At 47.7% G+C, this 15,433-nt stretch overlaps 1 protein-coding gene across 1 annotated transcript in view; it reads right to left on the bottom strand.

Annotated features, from left to right (window-relative positions):
• Window positions 1-15,433, bottom strand: part of BAZ1B (bromodomain adjacent to zinc finger domain 1B) — a 2,173,382-nt gene that overhangs the window by 99,072 nt on the left and 2,058,877 nt on the right. The gene's annotated exons all lie outside the window — the stretch shown is intronic.

Below are 15,433 nucleotides of genomic sequence, written 5' to 3'. Positions count from 1 at the left end.
GCTGCATCTTTTATACCCCTGATGTCAGGGAAGAAGCGACAGCAACTGACGCAGGATCCAATACTTTGGAATTCAGGCTGACTGAGGGCAACCTGCCAGCAGGATTACCCAAATGTAATGACTGCAACAGTGAAACACGAAGAAAATCTGCCTGTGCACATCCAGCAGATGTAATTGATATTCACCCCTATTCACAAAATTAGGAATAAAGACTGGAAGACGGATAGTCTAATATTGGCTTCTGATGCTACTTTCAGAAGAAAGGACAGGTTAGTACGCAAAGACACTATCCATGTGAAAAATCATATAAGGAACTATGATGGATAGTGCTTGAAGTTGACCCTCTCCTGGCTGAAGTAATGGCAACCAAAAAGGCAGTCTTCCAAAATAAATACTGTAAATCTACCGAAGCTGCAGGTTCAAAAGGAAGTGAGACTAAAGCCTGAAGCACTAATGTAAGGTCCCACGGAGGTACAGGATCCTTTACTGGGGGTCTTAGAAGAAAGGTACCTTTAAAGAAGGTCTTGCAAAATTTAGAAGAGGCCAATGAAGTCATGTATTCCCCTATGTGAAAATTGGAGATTGCGGCCAGTTGGACCTTGACCGTGGAGGAACTGGCACCTTGCTGTAAAATACCCGCAAAAAACTCCAATACTGCCAACACTGGAGCAGTAAAAGGATCCAATGCACACTGAGAGGCAAATATGGAAAACTATTTCCACTTGCTACGGTATTCCCTTCTGGTGGAAGATTTGTGAGCTGCCACCAAAATGGTTTTAACGGGAGATGATAAACCAGAAGTCCTAATAATCATGGGAACTGGAGCAGCCAAGCTGTGAGTTTCAGACTGTCCAGGTCTGGTTGAGGAATTCCTGAGGGATGAGAAAAGATCCGGAACGGGATCCAACATCCACGGTGGAACTATGGGAGACCACTGAGAGGGAAACCAGACTTGACGAGGCCAGAATAGGGAGATGAGGATGTCAGTGCTCCCCAGCCTGCGACCTTTCTGGAGAAACTTGGAAATGAGGGCAGAGGAGGATAGGCATAAAGAAGACCGGGAAGCCAAGCATGAATCAGTGCATCTCTGGTGGCTTCCCCCTGAGGGGGGTGCAGAACGAAGAACTCGTTGCATTTCGCGTTGGAAGGAAATGCAAACAGATCGCAGCAAGGACAACCCCACTTTAGAAAGATCTGCTCCACCACGGAAGGATTCAGAGACCACTCGTAAGGCATCAGCATAGATCTGGAGAGCCTGTCCTCTAGAATGTTGGAACATCCCAGAATGTGCTTTGAAACCAGAAAGCGGCTGGAGATAGTCCATTCCCACACTCTCATGGCTTCGCGACTAAGGAATTAAGATCTGGTTCCCCCTTGTTTGTTGATGCATCAGACTACTGACATGTTGTCTATCTGGATTGCAATCGTCCCTAGTGGAAGATGAGCATGAAGGGCCTACAACACAAGAAGCACAGCCCTCATCTGCAGGATGTTGCTATGTAAACTGGTCTTGGATGGGGACCACTTGCCTTGGACTGTTCTTCCCAAGCAATGACCCCCCCGCCCCCCTTAGCTGGGAGGCATCCGTGGTCACCGTGGTTTTGGGAAAGGACAGAAAAAAGCGACATGCCCTGACTAGGTTTGGGGAATTAATCCACCACTGAAGAGTCTCTGCATACTCTGAAGATTTGTACAGGATGAGACAAAGGCAGAGCCAATAGACGCCATTGAATGGCAAGAGTCCACTGGAGAATCTGCATGTGAAGGCTCGCTAAGGGTAACAGGTGGATTCTGGCCGCCACAGACCCCAACGCCCTCAGTACTGTTACTGCTGTTGGAACTTGGGCTTGAAGGATGTACAGAACGTGTAACTTCGGACTGTGTATCTTGTCTGGGGTGAGGAAAACTTATTTGGATAGTGTCCAACCGAGCCTCAATGAAGTCTAAGATCTGAACAGGGGCCAGTGACTACTTGTTGAGACTGATGGTGATGCACAGTCGTTTTGCCAATAAGAGGAAATAATCTCTGGCTTAGCAAAGTAGACGCTTGAAAGGGGCAGCGAAGAGCCAATCGTCCAGGTACGAGAATAGTACAGTTTTGTACCTACCATAAATGTAGATATTCGAGTGTTCACCCTGCTGCAGTCATCACACTTGGGTTATCCTGCCGTCAGGCAGTCCTGCAGTCGGCCTGAATTCCAAAGTCTTGGTCCAGCATCGGTTGCTGTCGCTTCTTCCCGGACGTCAGTGCGCCAGCGGTATATGAGGCATCCAACGCCATTTTCTTCAGTTTTTCTTGCCCCAGATGTCAGGTGCCCCCAAATAGGGAGGGGAGATATATATATATATATATATATATATATATATAAAAATAAAACAATACCTTCAGGCACAAGCAAATACACCACAGAGGTTGTATAGGACAGAGTGGCATAGATAAGTTCAGCTAGTTCAGAAGGGATGGAGGGAGGGTAACCTGGACTGCAGCAGGGTGAACACTAACATGTACAGTTGTGTACCTACCATAAATGTAGATGTTCGAGTGTATTCACTGTTGCAGTCATTACTCTTGGGTTATCCTGCTGGCAGGCTACCCGCAGTCGGCCATAATTCCAAAGTCTAGGTCCGGTGTCGGTTGCTGTCGCCTCTTCCCTGACGTCAGTGCGCCAGGGGTAAAAAAGATGCAACCACCGCTATTTTCTTCTTCAGTTTTCTTGCCCCAGATGTAGGGTGCCCCAAATAGGTAGGCTGATAAATATAGCAATAAGAAATGCATACGCAAAAATAACATTTCCTTCATCCACAAGCAAATACACCAAAAAGGTTGTATAGGATAGAGAAGTGCAGATAAGTCCCAGCAAAGTGAAGGGGGAAGGTGGGTGGGTAACCTGGACTGCAACAGTGAATACACACGAACATCTACATTTATGATAGGTACACAACTGTACTATGTTCATCGTGTTTCACTGTTGCAGTCATTACTCTTGGGTTGAATCCCAAAGCTCAGGAAGTGTGGCTGGGCTAAATAGGATTAGGAGAGGCTATGAGGCCCTGCAGAACTGCAGTGGCGAAGCCTGCTCTGGACTTAGAGTAGAGAGGCAAGTGGTAGTGCTTTATAAAGGTGTGCACTGAACTCCCAAGTTGCAGCCTCTAAGATTTCTTTGGTTGGTACTCCCCTGAGGAAGGCTGCTGAAGTGGCTGCTGCTCTGGTGGAATGACGCCTAATGCCCTTAGGCACTGCTTTGCCATGTTGGGAATAGCCGAAACGGACGCAATGGCCTATCCATTTAGAAATAGTCTGTTTTGAGACAGCCTTTCCTTGTGATCCTGCAGCATATGACACTTGAAGTTGCTCAGTCTTTCGGAAAGCTTTAGTTCTGTCCAAGTAGAAACGTAACTGCCTGTGTATATCCAAAGAATGCAGAATTTTCTCACCCTTGTTCTGTGGATTTGGGTAAAAGGTAGGCAAGGGAATGGTTTGATTGAGGGCCACACTGGACACCACCTTAGGCATAAATGTAGGGTTTGTCCTCAGAGAAATCCTGTCTGGATGAAAAATGATGAAAGGTTCCACAGCCATGAGTGCTTGTAATTCCTCCGAGACTCGCCTTGCAGAGGTAATGGCTAGGAGCAGAGCTGTTTTCCAGGATAAGAATTTAATATCCGCTGTTGGTGCTGGCTCGAAAGGAGGCAGTGTGAGTTTTTCCAAAACAAAACTGAGGTCCCAGGCCGGAATTGGTGCTCTCCTTGGAGGCCTAATGTTTTTGGCCCCTCTGAGGTACTGCTTTATTAAAGGGTGAGAAAAGATAGGTGGTTCCGTATTGTAATGTGCAGAAATGGCAGAGGCATGCATCTTAATTGATGAGAAAGAAAGGCCTTTGGTTCAGCATCTCAGTCAGGTATTGTAAAATCTGAGGAATGTTTGGTACAGTCGTGTCAATGCCTTGTTCCTGGTTCCAAGCACAGAATCTCTTTCATTTTTCTGCATAAGACTTTCTGGTACTGGGCCTCCTGGCCTCCAAGATAACATCCATAACAGCTTTTGAAAGAGGAGTGTTCGCTGCCAGGTTGTGCAGGATCTGATTGTTTTCTTGGGTCAGCAAGTGAGAAGTTTGAGGCAATATCCATGCTAACCCTTGAGACAAGCTCTTCAGGATTGGGTACCAGTGCTGGCGTGGCCAGTCTGGTGCAATCAGAATCATTTTTGGCTTCTCTTGTCTGACCTTTAGGAGTACTCTGGGAAGGAGAGGTAGTGGGGGAAAAGCATATACTGTTAAGATTTTTCCAGCTGAATGATAGGGCGTTCACTTTCCATGCTTGCTTGTGGTAAATCCTTGTGCAAAATCTCTGCAATTGACAGTTGTGAGGGGAGGCAAATAGATCTATGTCTGGGCATCCCCATTTCCTTATCATCCTGAAGACTTGTGGATCCAGTTTTCATTCATGGGGATCCATGAGGTTTCTGCTTAGCTAGTCTGCCAGAGTATTTGTTTTTCCTGGCAGGAATTGTGCTTGCAGGTGAACTTGAAGGGCCAATGCTGTGTCCCATAATGTCATTGCTTGTCTGCAGAGGGGGTAGGAATGAGTACCTCCCTGCTTATGTACCACATGACCGTTGTGTTGTCGGTCTTTATCTGTAATTGTCCTGGATGAAGCAGGTCCTTGAAAGCTGTCAGGGCATTTTGAACAGCTAGCATCTCTTTTTGACTGATGTGAAGATGCATCTGGTTTGCAGGCCATGTGCCCCGAATACATTTTCCTGCCATATGGGCCCCCCCAGGCATAATCTGATGCATCCATTGTCAGTGTTTGTCTGGCTGTGGGTAAACTGAATGGCAGACCCTTGTTGTGGTGACAGGCTTCTGCCCACCATCGAAACTCCTGTTGTAGGCAGGGAATGAGTGCAATTACTGTCTCCAGGCTGTGGCAATGCTAAGTCCAAACACTTTTCAGATACCATTGTAGTTTCCTCATATGCAGTCTGGCATATGGAATTAGTAGAATGCAGGATGCCATGAAATCCAAGGCCTGCAGGATTTTCCTTGCAGATAAGTGTTTTTTTGTTGCCAATTTCCTGAAGTAAGTAGTCGGTTGTTTTTGTTTGTCTGGAGTGAGGATAAGCCATCTGGGCAGTTGTATTTAAGCTTGCGCCCAGGAATATTATCTCTTGAGAGGGCATTAGTTTTGATTTCTTTTCGTTTACTGTGTACCCTAGGCCAATTAATCATCTTTTTACAAATGCCAGATGCTTTAGAAGAGTGTCTGTTCTCTGCTTGAATTAGGCAATCGTCCAAGTAAGGATAAATTTGAATTCCTTTTTGTCTGCAAAATGAAATTACTGGTGCCAGGCATTTTGTAAAGACCCTGGGTGCAGTAGATAAGCCAAAGGGCAGTGCAGAGAATTGGTAATGCATTGAGCCAGCTATGAATCTGAGGTATCTTCTGCAAGATGGTCTGATTGGGACATCCAGGTATGCCTCTTTTACGTCCAAAGTTAATAAGCAAGCCCTCTTGCCCAGCATGGGCAGTAGCTGCTGAAGAGTCAACATCTTGGATTTTGGAATTTCCAGAAAAGTATTTAGTATAGATAGGTCCAGAATTGGTCTCCAGGTTTTGTCCTTCCTGGGTACTAGAAAAAGTCTGGAGTAAAATCCTTGCCCCTGCTCTTGTTGTGGTACTTGCTGAATGGCCCTCATGTCCATGAGGGCTGTAATTTGTTTTTGTGCCTCTGCCCATTGATTGTGTGGCAGGTCTGACATGCCCTTTGACCTTGGTAGGGTGTGAAAATGGAACCTGTAGCCTTGGGACTCTATGTTCAGAACCCATTTGTCTTGGGTAATCATTTGCCAATTTGATGAAAAAAGTGCTAGTTTCCCCCCCAAGGGGGCTGTCAAAAGGAAACTGCTTGGAACTGGTAGAGGAAAGTCATTGGGACTGCTTACTGTAAGGCTGTGATTTGTCTTCTCCGCTTTTGGAGGAAGGAGCACTCCATTGTTTAGGCCTGTATGAGCCTTGGGGCTGAGATCTGCCTCTGGGACGCCTGTATCTGCCTCTTTGTGGTCTGTCTGAGACGGGAAAGGACCGTACGAGAAGACCTGAATATACTGAAGCCTCAGGTGAGCTGCTACTACTGCCATCATCTTGATGAACACCCTGGGGGCTATGGTGAGACCAAAGGGAAGGACTCTGAACTGATGATGATTGGCTCCTAGCCAGAAGCAGAGAAACTTCTGAGACCGTCTGTGCATCTTGATATGACAGAACGCATCCTGGAGGTTGACTAAGCACATCCAATCATTTGCCAGCAAGTAGGGCAGGATGGATTGAAGAGTGACCACCTGGAATTTCGATTTGGCTACTGACAGGTTCAAGGTGGATAGATCCAAAATGGGTCTTGGGTCCCCTGTTTTCTTTGGAACTAAAAAGAACCTAGAATAACTACCTCATCCAGATTGGTGTAGGGGGACAGGTTAGATGACTTATTTTCTTAGCAGCTTTTTTCTCTCTAGAGCTGCTCCCTTCCTTTGCATGGGTGGAACATCTGGGAGGTGATTCGGCGGAAGAGGTGGTTCGATGAACGGGATGGACTAGCCACTGGATATAATTTGCAACACCCAACATTCTGTTGTTACAGATTCCCATGCAGCTGGGTGCAGTGGTAGCCAACCCCCAACTGCCTCCAGCGACTAGCAGTCGGGTACCCCTTCAGGGCTGCTGCATGGGTCTGTCCAAGAACGGTTCTTGAGACCATAAATTCCTCGGACCCCCTCTGCCTCTGGGACGGCGTCTATCACAACCCCCTCTGCCTCCGGGACGGCATCTATCACACATCCCCCTCTGCCTCCGGGACGGCATCTATCACAGCCCCCTCTGCCTCCGGGACGGCATCTATCACAGCCCCCTCTGCCTCCGGGACGGCATCTATCAAGGCCTCCTCTGCCTCCGGGACAGCATCTATCACAGCCCCCTCTGCCTCCGGGACGGCATTTATCACGGCCTCCTCTGCCTCCGGGACGGCATCTATCACAACCCCCTCTGCCTCCGGGACAGCATCTATCACAGCCCCCTCTGTCTCCGGGATGGCATCTATCACAGCCCCCTCTGCCTCCGGGACGGCATCTATCACAACCCCTTCTACCTCCGGGACGGCATCTATCACAACCCCCTCTGCCTCCGGGACGGCATCTATCACAACCCCCTCTGTCTCCGGGACGGCATCTATCATAACCCCCTCTGCCTCTGGGGGAAGGCGAGTCCTGAGTGTCCCGTAAAAACCCCAGAGACTTCTGTAACCACATCTTCTTCGCCCTTCGCTGACTCCTAGAGAAGGCTCTGAGGGGAAGAGAAGCAGATCTTGACAGTAAACAGTGTCTTCTTGACCTTCTCACGCTGGACTAAAGTGTCTTGTACTGACTTCCCAAACAGGGAAAAAACATCATATGGGGCATTTGAAAACAATGCCTTAAAGGGTTCCGAGAATTGACAAAGCTGGAGCCAGGTGTGGCACCTGATGACAACGCCTGTACCGTCCACCCTGGAGGCTCCCTCAGTGGCATGGGAGAGAAGGAGCATGGATGAATTAGCTACTGCCTTGAGAGTGGCCATCTCAACGGAAAAAGTCTTCTTGTCCTCTGCCGACATCGACTCCGGGGTCGACTCAGCGATTTCCTTGTCAGTCTGGCTGCAGCTGAATCACATGTGCCATGCAATTCAGCACTGCTATGGAAAAAGTCGAAGTGTGCACCCACTTCCTGAATCGGTCTATCACCCTTGAACTCTCAGTCAGGAGGATGGACCATAGAACTCTCCTGCATGAGCTCTTTCTTAGAGACAGCTCCCACAACCAGAGCATCCACCGGGGACCCCTTATTCCAACATGTCCTGTCCGAAGGAGGGCTAAGGACTTAATCAGGGCATTTAAGGATAAGCTCCACAGTGCTCCGTTCCTTCCATGCCCGAGATGTTATTAGGTCAACTAAAGGATCCACGGAAGGGGACACCAAGGAAGTAGATGGGCCTGCGCCAATTGCCTCAAGGAATACTGATTTGTCCAAGGTCTGTTTCTGGGCAGACCACCCCCTTCTAGTGTACGAGTTCCATGACGTCTCCAAAGAAGACATCCTTGGGGGGGGGGTGATCGGGGGGGATCTTCTGCTTCCTCCAAATCCATGTCTTCAGCGAGGGACTCCAGTGGGGAGTCCATGTTCCTCTTTTTCACGTCCATTTGCGAGGAACCTCCTCAGTGAGACACTCTGGGGAGGACTCACCATCATCCTGTTATTCCCTCATGGGAGCTTCCTGAGGCAAACCGGGCACAGGCTGTGTCTGAGAGGATAACGATGGTCAGGACCATACCCAAAGAGTCGGGATGGAGTCCGGAGGACGAGATGGTCAAGGGTCTCGCGAGAACCCTCTCCACCACATCAAAGGCTGAAGGGGAATGGATATCCTGACAAGTACCAGCCAGAGCCATTCCCCTGTGACCTGACAGAGGAGTCAGAACAGAAACTCCAGGAGCCGAAATGCCAAAGGGAATACTGCGCTCCGGCATGCTCTGAGCAGACAGCACCCCCCCTCAGACCCGACCACAAGATTATGGCTCCCAAGAGCTTGGATCCAACATACTCAAGGCTATGGCTGGAGTCGAAGTACAAGATATTGTCGGTGCCGACCCCAAGGGTCCTCAGATCCAAGGGCTCCGAAACCACAGGCCAGATTAGAGGAGTGATCTGCATGAAAAAAGACTGCAATCTCCAACCCCCTCCAGAGGGAAAGGGGGAGGGCAAGACCCCCATCTGAATTTGGGTGTCTACAAATCTTGGCATCATCTTACTCCCCCACCCCCCAACTGCACGGATAAGACAGATAGTAAAGTGAGAAAAGGAAGTTAAGGCGGCTAGCAAAATCTCAAACAAATCACTCACAAAACCCAACGACTAGCCTAGAACTCGGACGATGCTTGCTTTTGCCAGCGGCAAACAAGATCTGAAGGAAGTAGAAATGGGGCATTATGGGCAAGGGGAAGAGCTTGGAACTCTGATCAGATGCTGGATATTTGGCCGTGTTGGATCAGATACGGATCCATAACCCACAGGTTGAAGACCAAATGAAGTCAACTACTTCAAATCTAGCTATACCTACTCAGGAAATTTTAAAGAAAATATAAGAAAAGTTTTACTTACCTATCCAGAGCCAGTAGGAATGCATCTGCACCAAGAGCACGGCAAACAAGATCTGGGGATTACAGAGCAGCAGGGCATTAGGGGAGAGGGTGGAGCCAGAGCCTTGGATCAGTCTGTTGTATATTTTTCTGGCTCGGATCCAATGCCAGATACAAGACGCTGTGGTGATGAAGACATGGAGATCATCAGATCCTTGGTCAAATGAACAGCTTTTCCTGCAGTTTTAATTTTGAAAGAAATGGAGGAAATTGAGAAAAATATCCAACCTCAACCAGCACCACTTGTGTATCTCTGCTGTGCTGGATTTTTTAAAAGTCATACCTTTCCTTAGAGAATGCTCAGTCTCCCTTCTGTCTGCAGCCATCCATGTAGTCCAACACAACTCAACAGCAGCAGAAAATAGAGCACAGCTAGAACAAAACTGGAGCTATGGAAAGGAAAGTCAGCACACAATGTATTCTGAAGCAGAGCTGTCCAAACACTGCTACTCAACATAGGAAGTCAACCAGAACTATTTTTTTTTCAAAATATGATGAAGTATAGCTGTGTGAAACAAATCAGAAGAGCATGCCTTAAGGTGAGCTAAGGAAACTATATGTAGCAAAATGGAAGAGATACCCCCCCGCTGTCTTAACAGAAACCAGGACCTTAATTCATCTCAAGTCCTTGGGTCTCAGTCTATCAGACCTATACAATATATAGGTATCTTACCCCCTTTAAAGGTATAGGTTTCAACTGCATCAACTCGCCCTCATCTAGACTACTCTTTGGGTACTCAGTTAAAAAAAAAAAAGTGAATACTCCACATCAGACCACATAAGTGGGACACTACTTTGTCATGGCACTCCACTATGTACAGGAATCCTCTGAACCAACTACATTGCCTTAAGTGTTTGAAGATGGTGTCTTTGGTTGCTGCCAGTAGAAAAGAAAGTTGTGTAAAATCTTACCATAACCATAGATGTCCCTCTCTTCCATGTTGCAGTATTCTGCATGTGGGTTTACCCTTCTACCTCTCCAGTTCGCCCCGACCAGGATTCCAAAGATTTTCAGTCTCTCTAGGGGCGTTGGACGTCTGACGTGGCAGCAGGAACGTGGGACAAAGTGACACCTGCACACACCAGCCCTCAGAACCTAAAAGCCCAGGTTGGAACCAGTCCTATAAGGGCATAGCCTGTCCAGTGTCACCCAGGAGAGCAAGTGCAACTTGACAGGAGGAGGAGAGTGGGAAGAAATACTGCAACATGAAAAGGACATCTATGGTTATGGTACGATTTTACACAACTTTCCTATATTCTTCTATTCAAATGTTGCAGTATTCTACATATGGATGAGTGCCAAAGGTCACTGAGGATTGGGTGGTGGCCTAAACTAAGTCTCCAGGAATACATGTAGGATAGCCCTGGAAAACCCCACCTTGGCTCTGGAGAGGTGTTCCAGCTTGTAGTGCTTGAAGTTGTGAAGAGGACCAAGTAGCTGCCTCAAGTATGATGTTGGTGTCTAGCCCGTTAAAGGCTCCAGAAGAGGCCATTGCTCTGGTGGAGTGGGCTTTGACATTGCCCTACAATGTCTTCCCCATGGTGTCGGTAGCAGAAAGAAATGTCCCAGGAGATCCAGGCTGAAATGGTCTGGTCACAGCTTTCCCCAGACTTCTGGGGTGGAAGGAGACAAACAGTTGGTCTGATTTCCTAATGGGCTTGGTTTTATGTAGGTAAAACCCAAGTTGTCTGTGGACGTCTAGGGAATGAAATACTCTCTCACTATCTCCATGTAGGTTGGGGAAAAAGGAAGACAGGTGAATGGCCGGGTGCAAGGATAGGTCATTCACTACTTTGGGTGTGAATGACGGGTTAGTCCTGAGGGTCACCTTGTCAAGGTGGAACACTAAAAAGGGTGGTGTAGCCATAAGAGCTTGCAGTTATGAGACCCTTCTGGCTGAAGGCAGTGCTGCCAACAAAACAGTTTTCCATGTGCAAAATGTTATGGGAGCTTTGTCTGCTGGTTTAAAGGGGGGCTAAAGTGAGTTTTTCTAATACATAGTTATGGTCACAGGGAGGTGGGGACGGTTTCCTGGGTGGTCTCAAGTGTAGTACCCCATTTGAGGAAAAGTTTAGTGGGAAGTCTGGATGAAAGGGCTGGATCCAGAGGTAGACGGGCAGAGACTGCAGACAAATGTTCTTTTACAGAGGAGTAGGCCAGTCTTGTCTGCATTAGTTCACACAGGTAAGACAGGATAAGAGGAATGTTGCTTTCCAGTGGGTCCAGCTGTCCTTTGTGACACCAAGTAGAAAACCTTTTCCATTTCGAGAGATAGGATTTTCTTGTGTTGGGTTTCCTAATCACCTGCAGGACACTGAGCACATCCTCGTTGTACAGGTGTCTGAAGGGGATCAGAATCCTATCAGTCACAGGGTGAGGTGCAGGGATTGCCGCTGTGGGTGTATCGGAGTCCCCTTGTGTTGTGTGAGCAGGTCCACTGAAGGGGGCAACTTGTGGTGATTGCCCTTGGGACAAATGAAGGAGAAGGGGGGAACCAGTGCTGTCTTGGGCAGTAGGGCGTCACCAGCAAGATTTTTGGTGAGCCCTGCTGAATTTTTAGCACCTTTTGAATCAAGTGGAAAGGGGGGGGATGCATACAGAAACTTCCCCTTCCAGAACATTGAAAAGACATCTGTTGCTAGTGCCTTGGGTGTCCTGGTGCAGTAACCAAGAAGTTGCCTGTTTATGGAGGAGACAAACAGGTCTATTTGAGGAATACCTCACCTGTGAACCACATTCAGGAAAACATCTCTTTGAGGCATCCATTCATGGTTGTTTGAGATGGTCCTGCTTAAGTAATCTGCCTGGGAGTTGTGCAGGGAGGCTATGTAGGCTGCCCGTAGGGTAATTCCCTGTGAGGTGGCTAGTTCAGACACCTGCAAAGTTAGTCTGCAAAGGAGGTATGATTTTGTCCCTCCCTGTTTGTGGAGATACCACAGGACTGTGGTGTTGTCCTTGAATAATCTTGAGAGGGTCTTGCTCTAGACAGGGTTGGAAGGCTTGCAGAGCAAGGAGGATTGCTCTCATTTCTCTGACGTTTATGTGGTCTAGTTTGTGTCTGTCCACAAACCTTGCACTTTACTTTGTCCTAGAATTGCTCTCCATCTCAGATCTGAAGCATTTGCATGCATAGTCTAGGAGGGCGTGGGTGTTTGTAGAGGGAGGTCTGGGTTCTTGGCCACCTGAGCCACGCACCAACGCAATTGCTTATTTTAAGAAGGGAAGGAGGGGGACCCTGAATTCTATGGGCTGGGAGTGCTGAGTCCACACTAACTGAAGATACCACTGTAGTTTCCTCATGTGCAGTCTCGCTAAGGGCAACATGGGTATGGTGGCAGCCATGTAACCCAGATGTCTCAGAAAATGCCTTGCTGTCCGTTCTGATGCTTGAAGGGCACCAAGTAGGTGGTGTTTCAGGGACATCACCTTCTCTGGTGACAGGAAGGCCTTCATAAGGTCTGTCCGGATTCTGCAACCCAGGAAGACAATGTTCTGTGAAGGCTCCAGGTGAGATTTTGTGAAGTTTACTAGAAATTCTAGAGACTGCAGGAAGAGAATGGGGGCGTGAGTGTGAAGAATAATCTTCTGATTGTCTGCCTGAATTAAGTAGTCTAGATAGGGGATGCCCTTTGTCCTGCAGTAAGCAATGACTGGAGCCAGACATTTTGTAAATACCCTGGGAGCAGTGGAAAGCCCAAAGGGCAAGGCACAGAACTGGAAATGGGATGAGCCTGCCAGAAATCTGAGGTATGTCCTGAAGGTGGACTTTATAGGTATGTGGAGGCAGGCATCCTTCATGTCCATGGTTGCCATGAATCCTTGAGGTAGAAGGGGAAAGAGGGTAGGGGAGAGTGAGGATCCTGAAGGTAGGAACTTTTAAGAAGGGGTTGAGACGAAAGATGTCTAGTATAGGCCTCCATGGTCCATCCTTTCTGGGCACCAGAAAGATTCTGGAATAGAATCCTTTTCTTTTTGATCCTGTAGGCACTGGTTCTATAGTGCCTTGTATTATTTAGGTTTTCAGTGCCTATTGTAGGAGGGGTAACTAACTGCTGGGTGGCTGAGGCATTCCCAGCCTTGTTGGGGAGGTGATCCAGATAATAAAGTAACTGTTCTGTATGATGGACAGAACCCAATTGTCTGAGGTAATGAGTGACCACGCAGAGAGACAGTGAGAGAGAGAGACGGGCAGACAGGTGAAGGTATGCAGGAGGGGTTGGGTGAGAGACTGGCAGTCAGTCAGACACTATCTGCCCTAGCTGAAAAGGGAGGCATTTGGCTGGAGGAAGGAGAAGCTGTAGTTGGAGAGGGCTGCCTTCTAGGTGGTCTCCTGGACTTGGAGGGAGATGTAGGCCTAGACGTTTTCCTGATGAACTGAGTCTCGGCTGGGTAGTTCCTGTGGAACTTAGGGATGGGTGAGACTAGCAGGTGTTTTAGGTCCTTGCAAACCTTTGCCTTTTTTTTTGCAGGGACTTAAAAAGGTCAGCCACTTTTCCACCAAATAGGGCAGACTGATACAAAGGAGGATCAATAAGTTTGGCCTTGAAGTAGTCAGGGAGAGGCTGAAGGCATAGCCAAGAGTATCGTCTTAGCACAGAAGCTGATGCAGCTGACCTAGCTGATGCTTCAGCTGCAAAATAATCATCTTAAGGAGTGTCTATTCACCTGAGAGGTAAGAGCTTGCAAAGAGATCAAGGAATCTTTGGCTGCACAGTCTGGGATGTCATCTAATTCCTTCATGGCGTTGTCCGCCAGTGCTAAGGAATACTTGTTCATGTGAGTTTGTTAGTTAGTGGCTCAAGAGTATATTTTCTTTCCCAACCTTTCCACTGTCTTGTTGTCCTTGTCAACTGTAAGAATGTTTGTGGCAGAGAGCAGCTTGGAAACCCTATCAGTAAAAATGGAGATAGTGGCTGGGTCAGCCGGAGGGCACTTAATCACAAATCTCTGTCTCAGGGACTTTGTAGAGTCTATCTGCTCTCAGTGGGACTGGTGGTTGGGAGTCAGGATTGATGGAAGCAGATGGAAAGGCATCCAGGAAGGCTAGCTGAATAAGAGGGATAGCAGGAGGACTGGGGGAGTCCATCTGTATCAGGTCGCAAAACCTCATCTGCACTTTAGTCATATCTGAGGAACGGCCGGTAGAGGCACAGCTGAAGTAGGCTGCAAGGCCTTGGCCCTTTTCTTAGGCGGTTCAGATGGGGCGTCGGACGTGGCCCCCATCCTCAATGCTATTTGTTTTAACCGCTGGTTTTCTAAGTACAGATGTAAGGCCTGTAAATGGCAACGTAAGGTCTTCGGGACGAATGACTGACAAATAGTGCAGTTCTCGTGGTCGTGTTCCCTACCTAAACGAAAGAGACACTGACTGTGGGCGTCTTTGGGGAAATCTGCTGGCCACACTTGCACTTGACCTTTCCGGATGACATGAAAAGACTAAGAAATAAGAGTAGGACTGAAAGGCTCCCCAATGGGGTACTTAACTGAATTTTGTTTTGATCAGACGTCCGCGAGAAGCAGGAGCATCTGGCGTACGACTGGCGGATGAAAATTTCTGAGGGCTGGTGCATGCAGACATCACTTTTACCGCCCACATTCCTGCTGTCACATCAGACGTCTGATACACCTACAGGGACTTTGCAATCCTGGCTGGAAAAACTGGAGAGGAAGGATACACCCACATGTAGAATACTGCAATATTGGAATAGAAGGACATTCCAGACTTCCAAGCCCTAACTTGTAAAGAGCTCTTTTTAACTTTTCACAAAGTGAGGGTCACAATGCATACTAACCTTAACTTCATGCTTAAGGTATGGCAAAATTATATTAAATCAGGATATTTACCGCTCCATTTTCTTTTAAAACTCCCTACACAAAATGTAAATAACCTTTACATTCCCTGGATATGCCCAAACAAGTGAGACTTTCTTGAAGAAAAGTAAAGAAATCAAAGTCAGATCAGTTGTTTCTCCTTTGCAACAGACATAGGGGGTAAGAATGTTAAGAATGGCTTACTCACTGTATACATTTTTCATTCTTTCCATGGAAACACTGCCAAGCCATGTCAAAGTCCATTCCCATAAGTGCCACTGCAGCCACCACAGCCTTTTTTAAGTGTTTTAGTGCCCAATCATTTCTAGAAGCAGGTCTACTCTACTGCCCACACCTTTTCCCAAGTATAGCACTTAAAGTTTTGCATCCAGAGCCATGGT

Source organism: Protopterus annectens, chromosome 13.part0, assembly GCF_019279795.1.
Source record: "Protopterus annectens isolate FY-2018-M chromosome 13.part0, PAN1.0, whole genome shotgun sequence".
In the NCBI taxonomy this organism is placed as follows: domain Eukaryota; kingdom Metazoa; phylum Chordata; order Ceratodontiformes; family Protopteridae; genus Protopterus; species Protopterus annectens.
Note: the sequence above shows the minus strand (reverse complement) of the source record. Positions and strands in the feature narration are given on the sequence as shown.